This window comes from Gorilla gorilla, chromosome 11 (assembly GCF_029281585.2).
Source record: "Gorilla gorilla gorilla isolate KB3781 chromosome 11, NHGRI_mGorGor1-v2.1_pri, whole genome shotgun sequence".
Lineage (NCBI taxonomy): Eukaryota > Metazoa > Chordata > Mammalia > Primates > Hominidae > Gorilla > Gorilla gorilla.
Window position 1 is genome coordinate 41,975,937 of NC_073235.2, and position 21,678 is coordinate 41,997,614.

The window sequence follows — 21,678 nt, forward strand, 5'->3', positions numbered from 1 at the left end:
TGTACGATACTGTATTATTATCTATAAAGAATATTTAATACAGCAAGTCTATAGAATTTGATCTTGGGAAGGTCTGCCAAAGATGTCAAAACTGTTTAAAACACTTGATCATGACAGGATCAGAGGTTAGTGTGAAATAACAATAATTTAAGCAGAGGGATAATTGAAAGCTTCATAAGCAATACAGAAAGTTACATAGATTTATAAAATCTTAACCTTTTCAAAGCTCAGTTTTCTTAAGTAATAATGTAGAAAAGAGAACACAGGGCATTATCTTAATAAAACACAAAAAATTATTATTTTTAGGTTTGTTACCAAAAAGGTAAAGGAAAACCTCTTGCACTGTGATTACTTCTCCTTATTGGGAGTCTATTCCATTTAGATAACCTGGAAGTCAACCTGATAAAAAAGAGCAGTTGAATTTATCAGACACAGGAAGAGTGTGTTCAAGGTTATGCATGTATACCAGATTCTAGAGGAATGTAAACAAGAACACTAATACCTTGATCAGGGGAACACGTAACTTTTAGTAACAGCATGGAAAGTATTCTGCTTAATGAAACAATTCAGACACATCAAGAAAAATCAAGTGTATGGTACCAAGTTACACTGGAGGAAAACTTTGCTTTCCTAGGCCTTCATGATACACATTTCAGCATTAGGTCAAAACATTAAAATTAGAACAGCAGAAGAAGGTTATGTGACCTGACAAAAAGGTAAAAGGAAAGAGAGATTATCCCAGTCCTCTTTGGGAAAAAGAACTAAAAGTAATGATGCATGAACTATAAATAATATACCGTTAATTACAGAAAAAAATTAAAGTTTTGAGGTATATATCTGAGAAGCTTCAAGAAGAAATCTCTGCTGCAAGAAATGAGATTACTGTGCTGAATAAAAAAGGATAGCATTTCGTATTTGAAACTAGAAAAAAATAATTAAAATTAACTAGGAGATACATGGCAGAAATATAATCTGCCTTCAGTTGAAAAGATGGCTATTAAACAGATTTGTAAAATAGAAATCAATACCTGTTCCAGTTTTGCTAAGAGCAGATTAATACTTCAAGAAAACCCTGTTGTAATATAGGGGACCAAATTTTCAGTTTTGTCTTAGTGTATTTTTACTATCAAAGCTCAAACTTTTGAATGGCATATAAATAATTTTCTTCTAATTATAGCCAACTTGATCACATGCAAAATTACTTTGATAAACAAAGGAATGACAATGTGAAATTAGTCTTACTTACCAATCAACAAAGATTCTGTTTTAGGTTGGGTTTATAGTCTTAAAACCTTTGTGTTTTAACTAACTGCTTAAAATATCTAACAGAGACAAATAGAAAACTATATGTATGACCCATAAACCCAGGAAAAATTATGCTATTTTGAATATATTTCTATTTGTATTTTTCGAACAAGTTTAAGACCAAATTATTTATTAAAGATTAACTCAAATTGGGTGAAGTAAAAGGCATTTGAGTTAATTACTACATATTTTACATGAGTGCTCATTTATTTAAGCCAAGCTGGATAGGATTTCTTAGGGATTTCTGGCTAACAATGCCAGATTTTACCATTTAAACACAATATAACATAATGTATGTGCATAACTATAAACACCTTTACACACACACACATACACACACAGAGATCTTATAGCTTTCATTTAGAATTTTAGTCACAAGGCAATAAACATAGCAATACAAATTAACTTGTTTACAAAAGATAGTTGTATCCAAATACTTCTGACAAAATAGGATGAGTTCACGTGAACAAAATTTCTTTGCCCCAATAGGTAACCTAATGAAGACAGCGGATTGCAATTTTGGATAAAGCAGTTTTCATAGCATTTTAAGTTTAAAATGTTTTTTAGTCAGTTTCAAATAAGTTGAGGTTAAATCTTTAAAATTTACATTTTAGCTAGAACCAGTTGAACTGTGGAAGAGAAACAAAATCCTCAAATAATCTGAATTTTTCAGGAACAAATCTATCTTTTGTTTGCTATTGGTTTGCTTAACTAGTCAAAATGGGCAGGGAAGCATTTTAGCAGTTTCTTTTCTTTTTTCTTTCTTTTTTGCCCTTGCATGGCAGAACAATTAATTTCTATGCCTGACTGAAACAATGTATATTATTACTCTGATATCAAGATTTTGACCTATTTGATCTGAAAGCCTAACTTTTATGAACATTTATCTAGTTCTTTTTTTGTTGACTATCAAGACTTCAATTAACTGTTCTATCACCCTAGCAAGTATTAGGTAAACCTAAATTTACATTTCCAAAATGTGTTTGGGTTGTTGATTAACATGGAGCTCTTGTAATTTGTAAAACCACTAATTTAAAAGCCCTTTAGGATTTTATGTTTGATATTGGCTGGAATACCATAAGCAGTGAGTTTTATTTCAACACCAGTAGACCTGTCTGGATATTCAAAATGGCAGAAAAACAAACAAACAAAACCGTTATAAAGAACATAGAAGGCTCTACATGTTAACTCTGGAGTTATGTGCATTTGATACTTGTTTTGCAGGTTTTTGTAAGAGAATTTGAATAGTGACCATTTTAACTCTGAACCTTCCTTGATGTAATTTGTCCATAAATTAAAAATGAACACAAGAATGAACTGCACTGTGTAGCTGGCTAGAGTCACATAAAACTTTGGCATTCCATAATGTTTGAGAATCCCATTGTATTTCCTATTAATTTTCTGAAAGAAGTGAAAAATTTTATAAATCCTGTCAGAGTGTCAGAAATTTGGACCAGTATTTTAGATGGTGGTGACTGACTAGTCACTTTGCATTAGCCACCACGTGTACATCATTTAGAGAGTTTATTTCTGCTCTCAGAGGATTTTTAGAAACAAGCAAAGGAAAAGAGCCAAATAATTTATGAATGCATGTAACTAAATTAAAATAAAATAATAAAGAGTGTTCGCAGAAAATTTAACCCAGGCGTACAGATCAAACAAAAAAATTAGGCATGCAGAGAGAACCAAAAGTAACTACACCAGAAAATTCATGCCTCACAGGCAGAACAAATTCTGTAAAAACCAGACTGCTCCAACCAGAAAGACACTTGTTTTCATACCTGAAAGAACTTGCCAGAAAATACAAAAAGTATTTTATTATCCCAAGAGGGATGTAAAGATTTTTATTAAGGCAGGCTTATAACCAAATCAAATCTCAAATAAACTGAAAATCTTCTATCAAAAGAGGGAGGCTCAGTCTGAGAGAAGACTCACCTGGGGAGAAAAGGTGAGTTGTGGAAACAAAGAGCTCAAAGGTTTCAAATGAGTACCTCACACAAGTTTCAAGAATCAACAATTTTTTTTTAGTGATTTTTCTTAAGATCCCGTTTTTGACACAATTTATGTCAACCTAAATAACAAATAAAGAGAGATTATCTAAAAGAAAATGATATTTATTTAAGAATAGGACATTGCAATGAAAATATGTGTGTCATAGCATATGTGTGTATTCAGGGAGGTAAAGGAAGACAAAGTTTTTTAAAGGAAGAATGAGGAGGATTACATTACTGTCTAGAGATAATTATCCTTGACTACAAGCATCAATGACAAGGGTTACATCATTCTAAGTTTGGACAGGTAGTTGCTGGGCAGATGTCCTTTCAGAAGTGCTTTTTGTGTAAGGCTGTGATGACCTGTGTGCAGTGTTGTAATTTTTGCAGTGTTTTACGATAGTATTTGTTATCAGGCATTTATGCATGAGAACTCGCCCTTCATGGCCTTGTCCAGCTCTATTTGTCAGGGTTTTTTTGCGAGGGGCTTTGACACAAATGACTCCATTTTGATGCTGACAATTTTCACAGTGCTTCTACTATTGAAAAGAAGACAAAAAATTCCAAGCCACATTTCTTTTCTATTATGTTATAGTTAAAAGCTCTATTCACTTCAGTGCTCTTTTGAAAGTGATATAACTTCCTGACTTTTCTTCCACCACTTCTCCTCATTCTCTTGCTTCTTTAAAAAATCCTCTTGGCTTTTGTAATCTGATTCTGTTAAGTGTGGGCCAAGGCAATAATGAGATGGGATCCAACAGTAAGCTGTGAATAGAGGCAATTTCAAAGACAGTAAGATGGGTTTCAAGTCCTGTCTTGGGGTCATGATGCCAGGTACTCTCAGGGCAGAAGGGTGACTCTACATAATCAGAAGTTGAACCATGACATAGGACCCATCCATGGGCAATGCTGGCTCAAGGGCATGATGACTGAAGCATCTCTTGAGAGTCACCTAGTGTTGCTGGTGAAGCGTGCAGGATGAGTTGACTCAGTTGTTTGTCCTCTCAGATCAATTTGCTTCTTCGTATATGCTTTGAAAACCTGAACACTGAGGTATACCAGACATGATCAGGCTTGTATATTAAGTTTTAGTTCTCTCTCTTGGAATCCACAGTCTTACCATATACAATTTTACCCCAAGAAGAAAGAAACATTCTCAGAGTTCAGCCATTTTGCAAAGGGAACTATTTTGCCATTCTTCAAACAATTGCCACACTGGAATTAAAGTGTTGAAATCTTCTCATTGTCTTCTAGGAAGAAACCATTACCAAGATACCTGTCCCTCGTGTTTCACTGTGCAGTCTTGGAACTGCTCCAGATTCCAAAAATCTTATATATAGTCAAAATAAATATAATAACATAATTTTATACTTAAAACGTATCTCTTTTTTTCTTGTTTAAAAAGTGTATAGTTGGCCCTCTGTATCCGTGGGTTTTACATCTGTGGACTCAACCAAGCATGAATCAAAAATTTAAAAAAAACAACAGCAACAATACAACTGAAAATACAAATAAAATACAGTATAAAAACTATTTACATTGTATTATTATAAGTATTTACAGATGATTTAAAGTACACAGGAGGATGTGCATTGATTATATGCAAATACTACATTATATTATATAAGAAACTTGAGCATCTTAAATTTTGGTTTCTGAAGGGGCACTTAGAACCAATCCTTTATGGACACAAAGAAACTACTCTATAGCAAGAAACTTATTAGGTATCAGAAAGATATGGAAGGCAAATTGAAGTAATAACATTTCTATATTCCTCTGAGACACTGAGCATATTCATAAGTGAGACTAAGTGTGTTTTCTTTTCTCTGTTCTCTTCCTTTTCTTGGTCCTCCCTCTTTCTCTTCTCCCTTTCTCTCTTCTCTTATTGTCAATATTTTAAAAATTTTCTTTTTTCTGTGCTGCCAGACATTTTAGTTTTAAGAGCACATAGCGTAGATTTCAGAAATATAAGTCTGCAGTGAGGGTGCATATATTTACTTCTAACTCTCCCCATATAAATATTCTGAGCAAGACACGTATCCTTCTTAAATTTCAGACTTCCTATCTCTAATATGGGCATGAAAATGCTGTTCATATTAAAAGTTACTTTATGATAATTAAAATCATTTAAATAGAAGAATGTATATCAAGCACTCATTTTATAATTAGCATAGTTAATAAAGTTATAGTAAATTATTTTAACTAACATTAGTATTTATTAAATAAATCAGGAAATTTTTTTGTCTTTTGTGTTCCTGAATAGTTAGGTAACATAGAGAAAAAAAGAAGAACTTGTCTGTGAAACACTGACTCCTAATACAGTGCTTAATCTTTGATGATATTTTCTGTGTGCTTTGCGGCTGTCAGTTTAGCTTCTTGAGTGAATTAAGGTCAAATGTATTTTAAAATTTAACTAAGTTTTCCAATTTATCATGAAATTTTATTGAGTATACTTTTTCTGATGACTTAACCTCATTTATTTTCTTTTACTCAATGTTATTGTATATTCATAGTGTTTCTTTAGACAAATTTGTTGGCTATGTCTCTTTTACTAATCCTTTATAAGCATTATAATTTTTTATTAATTTTAATGTTTATAATTTTCTGTTTTTTTAACTTTGCTTTTATTTTAATTAATTACTTTTTTTGAGATGGGATCTAACTCTATCGCCCAGGCTGGAGTGCAGTGGTGCAATCACGGCTCACTGCAGCCTCAACCTCCCTGGGCTCAGGTTATCCTCCCACCTGGGCCTCCCGAGTAGCTGGGACTACAGGCGTGCACCCCCGTGCCCAGATAATGTTTTTGTATTTTTTGTAGAGACAGGGTTTTGCCATGTTGCCGAGCCTGGTCTTGAACTCCTGAGCTCAAGGGATCTGCCCGTCTTGGCCTCCCAACGTACTGGGATTACAGGTGTGAGTCACTGTGTGCAGCTATTTTTATTTTTTAATTTTATATATTTTCTTTGACTTTATGTGTGTGTCTTTTATTAAATGAAGTAATCTAAATATATCCTTTTTTAACTTATAAAAATAAAAACTCTAAGGCTCTACTTTTCTATTGAGTACAGTGATTTATATTGATTCTCAGTGATTGATCTTTTTCAATATATGGTTCTTGAACAACCTGGATGTTTTTCAGAAGTGAGATGCCTGGGACTCAGTCAAAAATGTCTACATGAAAATATTAGAAAGCAAACAACACACAGTTGCATTAAAATAAATAATCGTTAACTATAACAGTTTCCATATTTTTAGTTTAATAATTTCCATTACTTTCTTGATTACATTGCAGTTTAGTTATTTTAAATCTAATATTAATTTTAACAAATATTTTCGGCATTTCAAATATGGTTAAACTTTTATTTTTATGTGTTTTGTTGTAATTTATCTTTTCATTGTTGATTTTGTCTGTTTGTTTATCACTTTTGGTCAGAGAAAAAGCGCCTTTACTATTTAGAATTTATTTGCATTCTCCTTATGTTCAAACATAAAATTATTTTATAAAATGTCTTATAAACAAAAATTGTAGCCTCTATTAATTATAGCATTAATATTGTTTTCATACTAACCCATATTTTATATTCTTCATTGCTCAAATTCCAGAGAAGTAAATTAAAATCCCTCACTATAATTGCGCTTTCTCAAAGTTTCCTTGTGTTTCTAAGAATTTTGTCTTATGCATTGCACTGCTTGTGTACTATATAAATATATTTCATCCTTGATTGTTTGTTGCTTTCATAATTACTACTTTTTCTTTTGCCAATCTAATATATTTGGCCTAAATTTCTATTTTAATTTATGTGGGTTTGCTTGAAATATTGGCACATCCTTTCTCATCCTGTTACTTAAATGTAACTGAATTTTTTTTTGGCCCCTTTGGCTTTTAAAATGGGGTACTAACCCATTCACAATTATTTTGATAAATGATATATTTGGTCTTATTCTTAACATCTCTTATACATTTATTTTTCTTGGTATTTGTAGTTCGTGATTTCAAAACTTATTGGGCTTGATCAATTTTTCTTTGAGTTAAACCAAGAAAATTTGTATTTGTACAGCTTGTCAATTTAACTTAAGGATTCACTAAATATTGAAATTTAAAACATTTCTGTTTTTATATTCAAGTTCTTCAAGGTGAAAGCACCCTTACTAGTAGATCTTCCAAAATTGAGCCTGAATCATGATTTGAAAATATCAAGACATTGAACCTTGCTCCTAGTGTCAATAAGACAGCAGATGGCTATATAGCTCTTCATAAGATATATTTTCTGAAATAATGCTAATACACAGCCTTGTACAATTTTTTTTTTTTTTTTTTGAGACGGAGTCTGGCTCTGTCGCCCAGGCGGGAGTGCAGTGGCGCAATCTCAGCTCACTGCAAGCTCCGCCTCCCAGGTTCACGCCATTCCCCTGCCTCAGCCTCCCGAGTAGCTGGGACTACAGGCGCCCGCCACCACGCCCGGCTAATTTTTTGTATTTTTTTTTTTTAGTAGAGACGGGGTTTCACCGTGTTAGCCAGGATGGTCTCGATCTCCTGACCTCGTGATCTGCCCGCCTCGGCCTCCCAAAGTGCTGGGATTACAGGCGTGAGCCACCGCGCCCGGCCACAATTTTATACACTGGTTGTATTTTGCTTAAATAAATGCTTTGAAAATATTATAACCTGTTAATATTTAAGTACAGTCAAATCACCACAAAGATTTCTTTTCGTTTTATTAAGTCTATCTGCAGGTGTTTTTATTTAATCAAAAACTACTATATGCTAATGTTTTCTATTTACAGAATGACTGGCTGTTGGAATTCAAGTAGCTCACAATTCTGTGTAAATGCCATATAATTTCACAATATATCATAATCAAGTTTATACTAGAAACGTGTACTATAGAAACACTAATGAGGAAGGTTTCACAGATTTGACATTGACATGGGATATGAAAATGAGACATTGAGGAATAATATTTTAGTTAGAGGGATTAGTGTAGACAAAGTCATAGATGTGTGAGTGTTTGTTGAACACTAACTGCAATGTGGTTACAGTAAAATCCAAAACATAAGATGTGAGATGAATCCAGACTGGGCCAGTTCTGAATGGCATGCCAAGTTGTTGACTTTTAGAATATAAACAAGAAGGAATTAACAGTAAGTCATTGCAAATGGTGAAACATGATATAACTAGATGGATTTTGAGAAAGGGAATACTAACAATGTTGCAGAAGATAAATAGAATGAGGAGGAGATGGAAAATGAGAGACAGTAAGAAAAGGTTTCAGATATGAGAGGCATTTTTTAAAGTTAGAATTTATGTGATTTGCTTGCTGTTTGGATATTAGAGATGAAGGGGAGGCAGGAATTCAAATAAATATTACCTACTTAAAGATTATTACTTAATACTTATAACAACTTTAAGACTTATAACAACTTTAAGAAATAGATATCATTATCCTCATTTTAAAAATGCTTAGTTCTTAATTTTTGTGGGTACATAGTAGGTATGTATATTTATGAGTTACATGAGATGTTTTGTTACAGACATGCAATGCTTAAGAATTATATCATGGAAAATTGGGTAATCATCCCCTGAAACAAGAGAGAAGATCCTGAATTTTAGAGAAAAAAGAATAAAAAGAAACGAACAAAGCCTCCAAGAAATATGGGACTATGTGAAAAGATCAAATCTATGTCTGATTGGTGTACCTGAAAGTGATGGGGAGAATGGAACCAAGTTCGAAAACACTCTGCAGGATGTTATCCAGGAGAACTTCCCCAATCTAGCAAGGCAGGCCAACATTCAAATTCAGGAAATACAGAGAACGCCACAAAGATACTCCTCGAGAAGAGCAACACCAAGACACATGATTGACAGATTCACCAAAGTTGAAATGAAGGAAAAAATGTTAAGGGCAGCCAGAGAGAAAGGTCGGGTTACCCACAATGGGAAGCCCATCAGACTAACAGCTGATCTCTGGGCAGAAACTCTACAAGCCAGAAGAGAGCGGGGGCCAATATTCAACATTCTTAAAGAAAAGAATTTTCAACCCAGAATTTCATATCCAGCCAAACTAAGCTTTATAAGTGAAGGAGAAATAAAATCCTTTACAGACAAGCAACTGCTGAGAGATTTTGTCACCACCAGGCCTGCTCTAAAAGAGCTCCTGAAGGAAGCACTAAACATGGAAAGGAACAACCAGTACCAGCGACTGCAAAAACATGCCAAATTGTAAAGACCATCGAGGCTAGGAAGAAACTGCATCAACTAACGAGGAAAATAACCAGCTAACATCATAATGACAGGATCAAATTCACACATAACAATATTAACCTTAAATGTAAATGGGCTAAGATCCTAAATCTAAAAGAGTTTAGATCATTTGCTCTGGTACTTGCTGCTTACAGATACTGAAGTTCCAAGAAAACCCCAGTTTATGTGATTGCTGAACTGACATCAAAACCTTACCTCCACAGAGGTAGCTTGGGGTACTGAGTATATGGTAATTCCTCAACCAATCTGGGGAATAAAGGAGAGAAACACGTTTGATGGTGCCGGGAGAAGGAAGATATACATATTCTTGCAGATAATTTTCAATCTCTAATTCTCACTCAACATAATTCTTAAGAACTATTTTCGTGCTATTTTTGAAAGCAGGTAAAAAGCTCAATTGACCTACCTCATTATAGAATTGGTGCAGTAGAAAGTGGGAGGGTATAAACATTTTAAGCCGATTTAAATTTTCTGCAGTAAAACTGTTCCTAATATATGAGTTAACCTTTTCATAGCTACATAGTTTCTACTCATCCTTTGACAAGACTTTGTTTACCAAAAATGGGGAATTTTACGTCTTAAATCACAACCACTTTGATCAAATATGCAATATTTTAAAAAATTGGAAAAATCTTAAATTGTGTTAAAATATAAAGTTTTAAAAATTTCTCATATCAAAATTTAGCTCTAATAACATATCAGAAGTTATAATTATGCACACATTGCTTTGAGATATATTGCTATGAAGAAAAATTATTTTAGCATTTAGCTTGAAGCTAATTCATTTTTAAGGTTCTATAATTTATGACATAAAAGGGTTTAATATTTATAAGAATCACAAGTAATAATGAGGCTTATCTCCCTTCTAAACTTTCTTCGCCAGATTTGAAAACATTTTATTTAAAAGGCATTTTGCTATAAAAGAAAGTGCACTTTTGGAGTGTTTGCCAGTGTAATTAATGCCATCACACTTAAATGCATCAACAAGCTCAAATTGATAGAGCTTGTGCTACGAAAAATGGAACATTTTTTATTATCAGCTACTTTCTTTGGTGAAAAAAATCAAGAGTTATGAGTTATATGTTTTCACATATGTGTATTTATCAAAAGACATGGCATAATTTGATATGGATCTTTTGCCTCTTAATGCAAGGAAGTAAGAAGGTAAAACAATGACACCAAAGATGTGGGATGGACATTTTCTTTGATTAATGTGTCAGCCTGGAGAAGTCCATAAAAACTGTAATGGTGTCTGGTTAGAAAAAGGTGATCTTATTTTTTAATGTGTTTATGTTATAATTTTTTAATAAAGGAAAACTGTATTTTCACAATATTTCAGCACATTTTAAATCATCTGCAACTCTACTAACCTAGCACAATTAAAGTTCTTATATCTTCTCTATTTTGCTCATTTGCCTATAAAATTTTATATCATTATAATCATAGCATATGTACCATTTGGCAATTTAACATTTTCTATTACATTATATAAATTTACACAATTGTACACATTCTTCGTATATTTTAAATTGTATTTTAATACACAATAAGAGTAGCAACATTTTTCAAAGAGAGAAAAAAGAGCTAAGTTATCAGCAAAGTTATGGAATTTTCTGTTGGTTAGAATTAGTTTTACTCAATGAAACATCTTAAACCGAATTGTTGTAATAGCTTTATGGTTATAACTAATTTTACTGGTTTGCCAGAGAGCAATGACTGACATTGGAACTTCACCCTGGTGAGAATGACTTTGACCTTCGTATCACTTTCACTTCTTATTCCCATGAAACCTTAGAAATCTTAGCCTAAAGTCAGTTTTCCCCCCAATCATTTTCAACATGTGTCCTTTCCAAACACAAGTAATATAAGGTAGTAAACGTGCTTGTCTAAGAGAACGTATATGAATTATTCTCAGAAACTTCATGATGAATTACTAGAGAAATAGATTTAGTCCATAAATATATGTGAAATCATAAAAATTTAATATGTCTGTAGACACATATGCAGGCACACATCCCTTCCTCCCCCCTTTCACCATCACACATCTTTCATCTTCCTTTTGGTTTTTGTGTCTGACTCTCACTTGTTCTATTCTGTCATCTTAAAATGGCTAAATTGATTGGAAAAGTCCAGGATGTTATATTTCATTGATATTTTCAGCACACCTGAGTATTCTAATATAGAGTTTGGGAAACAGTAACAGTGGCCCAGATGAAATATGCAGATGGAAATTTCTCATTAAATCTTCTCATTTAAATTCATCGTTTAATTTAATATCATTTTATATTCATTAAGATTTACATAATAAGGCCGGGCGCGGTGGCTCACGCCTGTAATCCCAGCACTTTGGGAGGCCGAGGCGGGTGGATCACGAGGTCAGGAGATCAAGACCATCCTGGCTAACACGGTGAAACCCCGTCTCTACTAAAAACACAAAAAATTAGCTGGGCGTGGTGGCGGGCGCCTGTAATCCCAGCTACTGGGAGGCTGAGGCAGGAGAATGGCGTGAACCCAGGAGGCGGAGTTTGCAGTGAGCCGAGATCGCGCCACTGCACTCCAGCCTGGGCAACAGAGCGAGACTCCGTCTCAAAAAAAAAAAAAAAAAAAAAAAAAAAAAAAAAAAAAAAAGATTTACATAATAAATTAGACCCAGGTGACCAACTTGATATCATTTCTAGTACTATAACAGTGAGCCCCCTAAACCCACAATGCCGTCAAATGTCTTCCAAAACCCCTCAGTTCTCCCATGTCATTTCTATAACAGATGCTCACACACAGGGAATAGTAATATTCATCATTCATTCTAGACAGGTTAACAGAGTATCTTCCAAATACTTAGCATTTTTCTAAACAGCATGGGAAATGCAAAGAAGATGAAGTTCTTGACCTTAAGACACACAGAATTTAGTTGAGGAAGCAAGACATATTGACAAGAACACTCATAACCAAACAGGGCATCAAAGTAAGGTGACAGGTCTAAGAAAAGAAAGCAAACATTTTAGAGAGTCACAAAATAATTTAGTTCCATGCATGCGAATGAGAGAAGGATCTAAGATATGGCTTAACCTTTTAATATTTAACACTCTGTAATGTGCAATATAGAGATGCCTTGTATCTCTCAGTTATTTGTTAGTTCTGTAAGTACTTCTGACTCATCTGTGGTTGGCTAAGTGTGAGGATCTACCATAATCTTCAAATGTCTACTGTTCTATCAGCTTTTTTATTTGCTTCCACTGCAGGCTCTCAAATTCACTTTTAGAATAGTGGAAAGATCATCTGACTCTTTCTGAGTTTCAGATAGTGATCTTATTATCATAGTATCCTGCAGTTTGTGTCTTAAGTCTCCTGCTCCAGCTGCTTGTCTACATGCTGGCTTTCTCGCTTTGCCCTACCTTTCCATCTTCATAAGTTTCTGGACCTTTCTTTGACGGGTTTTTGACCTACATCTTTGATTTGCTCTCAAGTGACCAAGGTTTCGCCCTGCTCACTGTCTTCTCTCTGCTTGGTTTACTGTATGGCTTTTCCTCAGAACTCTAATCTATTGTGTTCACTGATACAACTAACTCCCAGGTTTCTATGTCTTCTCCTGCTGTGTCATGTATTCTTTCCCATGTATCTGTATGGTAAACTCTAAATACTGTGGTTTCCATTGAATCTCAGCTCCATCTCCTCAACTCATGAATTCCGGTGGGCTCTGCCTGGGATCTCCTTCCTCCCCGGCAGCCTAGAGACTCTCTCCAGGCAGAAAGCTGGAGCAATAATAAGCTGATTGCTATATGGAAGGGGGTGGTACTTTCGTTTAGTAGCTAGAAGCCAGAAATGTTGCTAAAAATTTCATAATATACAGGACAGTCCCCCACAACAACAAAGCATCCAGCCTCAAGCGCCGATAGTGCTGAAACTGAGAAATTCTAGCCTAGGCATAAACAACAACCAGTGTTTTGGAGCAGAATTATGCTCACTTTTTCTCTTTCTGTATGTTTTAGTCCTAGAGTCCTATTTTTCTCTTTCTCTATATTTTAGTCTGATTCAGTCCTTTCTGTATAATTTAGTCCTGTGTGTTTGGTTTCAATTCAATTTCTGCATATTAACTGGCATATTCAAGGCAAGAGCACTATTTTTGCCACTAATGAGTAAAGACCACAATAACATCTGTAAATGTAACAAGTGAAAAAAAAATCAGTAAGATACAAAGATATAGAAAGACTACTAAACTTTGTTATCCCCAAATAATAAACTCCATTGAAATTTGTTAAGGATTGAGATATACCTTAATTATTACATTTTAACACTCTATAATTACTTTATAAAACCTACCACGTGTTATTATTCTAATTATGTAAGGAACAGAGAAGTTAAGTGATGCCTGAGGTGGTATGGGTGATAAGTAGAAGAGTTATTGTTTTAACTTGGTTCTTTCTGACTCCTAAGCCTTCATCCATCACTTCTTATGCTGCATGAAACAATAGAGATAGGCCAATGTGAAACTTCAAGCTGTTGAGTGAAAATATTTCATTTTACTGTGTCACAACTAAGATTTTTGTTGGTGGTAGGGGAACTCTGTTCTGATCTTGGGAGAAATAGGACAATATAAACTGTCCACCTGGAAAATCAACAGAATGTTTATCTCAAGGTATTATGTATTTTTCGTAGAACATCTAAGAGGAAATAAGCCCCCTGAAGACAGTCTTTTAAAAGGAGGAGAAATTACTTGACTTTTTGAGAGTCAGAAGAATTGTGTGGCCCAGGGTTCCCTATATATAGCATCCTTATATGTAACATTCCTATATATAACCCTATATATATAACATAACATCCCTATGTATAACATCCCTATATATAACATTACCAGAGAGAAATTTTTGTTCTTCAGTTAAAAGCTTTCTAATGCAGAACAGGTGATACTCTTGGGAGCAGCTGAGTTCTTGGTACTCTAAATTTCATGATTATTTTAAAAATAAGGTTACCAAGCTGAAATTAACACAATAGAAATCATACATCTGCAGTGGAGTGTAATATTAGTCTACATTTTTTTTCTTATGATATAGCATTGGTTTGGAGCAACAGAGTTTGTATATAGTCTATAAGTATCTTGGCTTCTCATTGCATCTTCGTGGTTCTCAGGTCCCCTACGTATATCTTCAGACTGACTCCTTCTTGACATCATCTGTACCACACAAAGCACCTGGGTTGTTCTCAAAAGCCTTACAACCAATCTCCAACAGGTGTTAGGCTTTACTCATGCCTTTATGCAAAGTCTAATCTTATATGAGAACTTGTAATTAACAGACTAGTGGGGATTTCTTTTCTTCTTCCTCAAATATACTCTACAAGCCCTGCTTACTTTATGAATTAATGTGAAGAGCTTTGTAGGGCTGCCATTATGGGTATTTCTGTCTCGAATTTCAATACCCTCTTTATGACTTTGTCTTCTGCTGGCTGTGTGCTCCCTGGGGTACTGGAACAAAGAAAATTGTTTTATTCTGCTTTTTTTTTTTGGATGGAAGATATTTCTATATTAGAGTTAATACACTCTCAGATACAGTAAACTTGTTTGGCAATTTCACATGGGCTGTACAGTAAGCAATGATGGCTGAGCCAAATATGAACCTGTGTCACTTTGGTTAAAAGGTATAACACTTTAAGGAATACCAAAGCTGAACAAAAAAAGCAGACGAAAACAAGAACAAATAAGTGTCCTGCCAAAATGATATAGTTTATACAACTGTTGTAATTCACATAAACATTGGCTAAAATCCAGGTATTTTTCCTCTGGAAACAGTGATGGATAGTGCTCTCTCACAAAATTCTGTCATGTGTATAGAAAGGTGAAATCCCATTCATGTGACAAACAGCAAATGTACACAGTAAGTAGGCGTTTAAACACAGTCTGAAATTTTATGTGAAGATACACTGGTTTCATCTATTTTCCTGGCAGAGAGGGGAAGTGGTAGAAAGGAAGTAGATTATACATATATAGGCATTTTTAATGCATTTTGATCACCAGCCTTAAAATGTAATTCATACATAAGATCACTAATGTGTTCTATTATTTCTTTTCTTTCTATTTCTTTCCTTTTCTTCTCTGATTTCTATTCTATTCTATTCTATTCTATTCTATTCTATTCTATTCTATTCTATTCTATTCTATTCTATTCTGTTCTATTCTATTCTTTATATTCCAGACCATTTTGCTTTATTCTACTCTATTTCCTGTTCTAAAAAGATGATAAAATGATTAAACAACTAAATTGGTGTTTTGATTCAAAAATGTATTACAGCCAAATGATGAAGATTGATTTATACACTTCCAGTTATTTTTAAGCAACAGTTAAAAGTCAATATTCTTTTTTGTTGCTAGTACCCGTTTTTAAACAGCATTAGTGAGATATAATTCACATATCACAAATTTGCCTATTTAAAGTACATAGTTCAGTGGTTTTCAGTATATCCTCTGAGTTGAGCAATCATCACAAAAATCTAATTTTATAACATTTTTATTACCCCCTAAAGAAATCTTGTACCCATTAACAGTCACTCTTCACCCAGTCCCCTCCTTCCGGCCTGGCTTGAATAACCACTAATTGAGTTTTTTTCTGTATCTTTTTTTTTTCTAGGCATTACATATAAATGAAATTACACAATGTATAGTCTTCTGTGACTGGTTTAACATAGTATAACATTTTTAAGGCTTAAGAATGTCATAGCTTGTATAAGAATTTTCATCTTTTTTCTGATGCTCTTTTTTAACAAAATTTTATAGATACATACTATTTTACATATTTATGGGTTACATGTGATATTTTGTTACATGGATAGAGTATGTAATGATCAAGTCAGGATATTTGAGCTATCCATCATTTCGAGTGTTTATCACTTCTACGTTTTGGAACAATTTAAGTTCTGTACCTATTTTGAAATGTACAATACATTGTAAGTAACTATATTTAAACTTTTTATCTAGCTGTATGTTAGTACCTGTCAAAGTACCTGTTTTTATCCCTCTTCCCATTCAGCTCACCTTCATAGGCTCTAGTATCTATTATTCTATTCTACCTATATGAGACCTACTTTTTTAGCTCCCACATATGAGTGAGAACATATTTGTCTTTCTGTGTATGGGATATTTCAATTAACATAGTGACCTCCAGTTTCACTATGTTGCTGCAAATAACATGATTTCATTCTTTTTATGGCCAAATAGTATTCCCTTGTATATACATACCTCATTTTCTTTATTCATTCATCTGTTGATGGATACTATTTGGTGGATTCCATATGTTTGCTAGTTTAGATAGTGCTGTAATAAACATGAGGGGGCAAGTATCTCTTTGATATACTGATTTCCTTTGGGTAGATAGCCAGTAGTGGGATTGCTGGATGGTATTGTACTTCTATTTTCAATGTTTTGAAAAACCTCCAGCCTGGCACGGTGGCTCACCCCTGTAATCCCAGCACTTTGGGAGGCTGAGGCGGGTGGATCATGAGGTCAGGAGAGCAAGACCATCCTGGCTAACACAGTGAAACCCCATTTCTACTAAAAATACAAAAATTAGCCGGGCGTGGCGGTGGGCACCTGCAGTCCCAGCTACTTGGGAGGCTGAGGCAGGAGAATGGTGTGAACCCATGGGGCAGAGCTTGCAGTGAGCCGAGATCGCTCCACTGCACTCCAGCCTGGACGACAGTGCGAGACTCCGTCTCAAAAAAAAAACCAAAAAACCTCCATATTGTTTTCTATAGTGGTTGTACTAATTTACATTCTCACCAACAGTATAGGAGAATTTCCTTTTTATCCACATCCTTGCCAGCATCTGTTGTTATTATGTTTTGTTTTTTTAATAAGAGCTATTTTAACTGGAGCAATACGATATCTCATTGCAGTTGTTATTTTTGCTTTTGTGATGATTAGTGATATTGAGCATTTTTTCATAAACCTGTTGGGCATTTGCATGTTTAGTTTTGAAAATTATCTGTTCATGTCCTTTGCCCATTTTTAATGAGATTGTTTTATTTTCTATTGCTGAGTTGTTTGAGTTTATTATGTATTCTAGATATTAGTCCATTTTGGGATGAATAGTTTGAAAATATTTTCTCCCATTCTACAGGTTGTTTCTTTACTGTTGATTTTTTCTTTGCTGTGCAGAAGCTTTTTAGTTTAATATAGTCCCATTTGTCTATTTTTGTTTGAGTTGTCTGTGCTTTTGAGGTGTTAGCCGTAAAATATTTACCTAGACCAATCTCCTGAAGTGTTTTCCCTATTTTTTCTAGTAGTTTTATATTTTGAGGTCTTACATTTATGTAACTAATCCATTGTGAATTAATTTTTGTATACAGTTAGAGATATGGGTCCAGTTTCATTCTTCTGCATATAGATATCTAATTTTCCCAGCACCATTTATTGAAGATGGTATCCTTTGCTACTGTATGTTCTTGATGTCTTTGTCAAAGAGAAGTTTGCTATAATAGATATGTATTTGTTTGTATGTTCTCAATTCTGCTCCATTGGTCTATATTTCTATTTTTATATCATATCATGCAGTTTTGGTTACGATAGGTTTGTTATATATTTTAAAGTCAAGTAGTGTAATGTTTTCAGCTTTGTTCTTTTTGCTCAAGATTGCTGTGTATATTCTGGCTTTTTTTTTTTTTTTGCTTTTATACAAATTGTAGGCTAAGTTTTTCTATTTCTGTGAAAAATAACATTGTTATTTTGATATGGATTACATTGAAACTACAGATTGTTTTGGGCAGTATGAATTAGAGATAATCCTCTACTCATATTTTTTGAATTAGTTTCAGGAGGATTGATATTAGCTCTTCTCTGTATGCTCTGTAGAATTCAGTAGTGAATCCATCCAGTCCTGAAATTTTCTTTGTTGTGAAACTTTTTATTATTGATTCAATTCCACTATTCATTATTTAACTGTTCAGATTTTCTATTTCTTCCTGATTCAATCTTGGTAGCTTGTACCTATGCAGAAATTTATCTACTTTTTCTAGGTTGTCCAGTTTCTTAGTGATCATTTCTATTTCAGTGATGTCAATTGTAATGTCTCCTTTTTCATTCCTGATTTTATTTGTGTCATCTCTTTTTTTTTCTTGATTTGTCAGTGAGTGGTTTATCACTTTTGTTTCTTTTCAAAAAATAAGTTGTTCATTTTGGTGATCTTTTGTATTTTTATGTCTATTTCATTTAGTTCTGTTCTCATGTGTATTATTTCTTTCCTTCTGCTAATTTTGGGTTTGGTTTGTTCTTGCTTTTCTAATTCCTTGAGCTGCATCATTAGATTGTTTATTTGAAATCTGTACTTTTTTATGTCGGAATTGATTGCTATAAACTTCCCTCTTAGCTCTGCATTTGCTGTATCCCAAAGATTTGGGTATTGTTTTTTTCATTTTCATTTGTTTCAAGAATTTTTTTAATTTGCATTTTATTTTTTTAATAGACTCAATGGTCATTCAGGAGCATGTTGTTTAATTTCTAGTATTTATATAGTTTCCAAAGTTTCTCTTGGTATTGATTTCTAGTTTTATTCCAGTGTGGTCTGAGAAGATACTTGATATTATTTTAATTTTTTGAAACTAGTTTTGTGGCCTAATATATGGTCTGTTTTGGAGAATGTTCCACATACTGATGAGAAGAACATATATTCTGCAGTTATTGGTTAAAATGTTTTTTGATTGTTAGGTCTAAAGTTCACTTTAAATCTAATGTTTCTTTATTGATATTCTGTCTCAATTATCAGTCTAATGCTGAGACTGAGAGTTGGGTATTGAAGATTCCTACTATTACAGTCTCTCTCTTTAGATCTAATAATATTTGCTTTATGAATCTGAGTGCTCCATTGTTGGATCCATATATATCTAGAATTCAGTCTGAGCTTCTTCAGAATCAATACTTGGAATTGTTTTTACAAGATTTCATGAAATTCTTCCTGATTGGGATCCGTTTCTGAAAAGTTATTTTGTTCTTTTAGAGGCGTCATATTTCCTTGTTTTTTTCGTGTTTCCTGTGCTCTTATTTTGATATCTGCACATCTGATATAACAAGCTCTTTTTCCAATTTTTTGAATTTGCTTTCATAGGAGATGACTTTTCTGAGTATGTATCTGTAGTGTCGGTTGGGTAGGGCACTTTGGCTTTACTTCTTGGTGTGTGTGGTAATGCAGTCTCTGTATGATTTCTTCACTGTAAACAGTGTCAGTGGTACATGTGATTTTCTCAGTTGCTTAGAATGTGGTTTTTTCATGGGGGCTGTGGTGAAGTTTTTCTGGGGACAGGGATTCGTTTTAGGCCAGTCTTTGGGCCCCAGTGGTGGTAGCAGTGGGCTTAGTGTATCTGCCCTTGGATTCCAGAGTAGTGTACACTGACACTGGTGTTAACGAATCAGGCAGGTCAATTCTTTGACCTCCATGTGCCTTATCTGGATTCCAGTAGTGGCAGTAGTGGGCCAGGTGGATGAGTGGCTTCTCAGTTCCCTGGCCAGCCATATGGTATGAGTGATCGCATTGGCAATGGTGGGATGACCCTCAAGGTCTTGAGTGGTGTGTGCTGGTGGTGACAGTGGCTTCAATGAGTTCAGTAGGCCAGTTTCTAGGCCCACAGATGGCACATGCAGATAGGTGCCAGTTGTGGCATTAATAACTGGGTGTGTAGGTCTAACCTCAGGCCCTGGGAGGAATGTTCTAGTGTCAATGGTGATGGACTGGGTTGGGCAGTCCTCTGGCCTCCACACCGTATACTCTGGCATGGGATGTGAGATAAAGCTGGGCTAGGGAGTCTTGTTTTTAGGTCTCTTGATGGTATACGCAGGAGCCAGTCATGGTAGGTAGGGGTGGGTTGATTCCCAGGCCACCATCAGAATGCTTGGGTGGTGGGCATCAGAAGTCACATTGTTGCTTTGCCATTGGAGAGGGAGGTGCCACTCTCAGAGACAGCAGCTTAGGCTGGCAGGTGTGGTATAGCATGAGTGCTACTTGTGCCTCAGCTCAGGCAGCTTTAGCGACTCAGTCCCTGCTATGGTAGCTGATACTCACAGCTTTAGGTAGGGTAGCCTGCAGTTGTTCACACCTCAGCCCCAATGGTGGTAGCTTACATCTCAATCATGCCTCAGCCCTGTCTGCAGTAGTCCATAGTCACTCATGTCTCAGCTCTGGGGGCAGCAGTCTGCTCTTTTCTTGTGCCTCACCTACAGCACCACTGGGCTCCAGGGCAGTGTATAGTCTGTTGGGGACAGAGCTCTACAATGACTCCTTGCTCTAGCTGCTTAGGTGTCAAGGAGTGTGTGGGATTCAGTATGAGCTTCCTCCCTGTAGCAGTGCCATCACAGCCATCACAGTCTCCTGACAGCTTCCTATGTTAGTTTCATGGCCCATGACGTTTGAGGGGCTCTCTCGATAGGATTTGGGGAGTCCATGGTGGAAACGTGGTCCTCTGGGAGTCTCTCACTTACACTTTACCCACATTGGGGAGTCTCTTCTGCCATCCAGCCAATCCTAGCTGAGTAGGCTGCCTTGCTTCCTTCATCTTCCTTATTTTAGATATTTCCTGTTACTTTTCTGTTGAATTCCAGTGTTCTTTCTGGGATGATCTACTCAAAGCGTGGTTATCTGCTCACCATTTGGTTCTTCTTAGAGGAGGTGAGTATGAAAAGCCTATAGTTAGCTGTCTTGAAGCTCCTCCTTGTGCCTACTTCATTCTTTTGTATTGCCGAGTAATATTCTATTGTATAAATATACCACATTTTGTTTATGCATTCATTAGTCGAAGGAAAACAGAGTTGTTTTAAATTTGGGGCTATTATGAATAATGCTGCTATGAGCATTTATTTGCATATTTTATTTTGTGTGTGTATGTGCGTTTGCGTGAACACCTGTTTTCTTGAGCATACATCTAGGAGTGGAATCACTGGGTCATATGATAACTGTATATTAAACATTTTGAGGAATTGCCAGACTGTTTTCCAAAGCAACTCTGCCTTTTTCATTCTCATCAGCAATGTATAATGGTTCCAGTTTCTCCACATTCTTGTCAACACTTGTTATTATCTATCTCTTTCATTGTACCATTTTAGTGACTGCAGAGTTGTATCTCCTTATAGTATTGATTTAGATTTTCCTATTG

General features: G+C 34.9%; 1 long non-coding RNA gene across 1 annotated transcript in view; it reads left to right on the top strand.

The window, feature by feature from the left end:
• The window catches only part of LOC134756641 (uncharacterized), a 205,425-nt gene that overhangs the window by 25,241 nt on the left and 158,506 nt on the right, over positions 1-21,678 (top strand). The window lies entirely within an intron of this gene.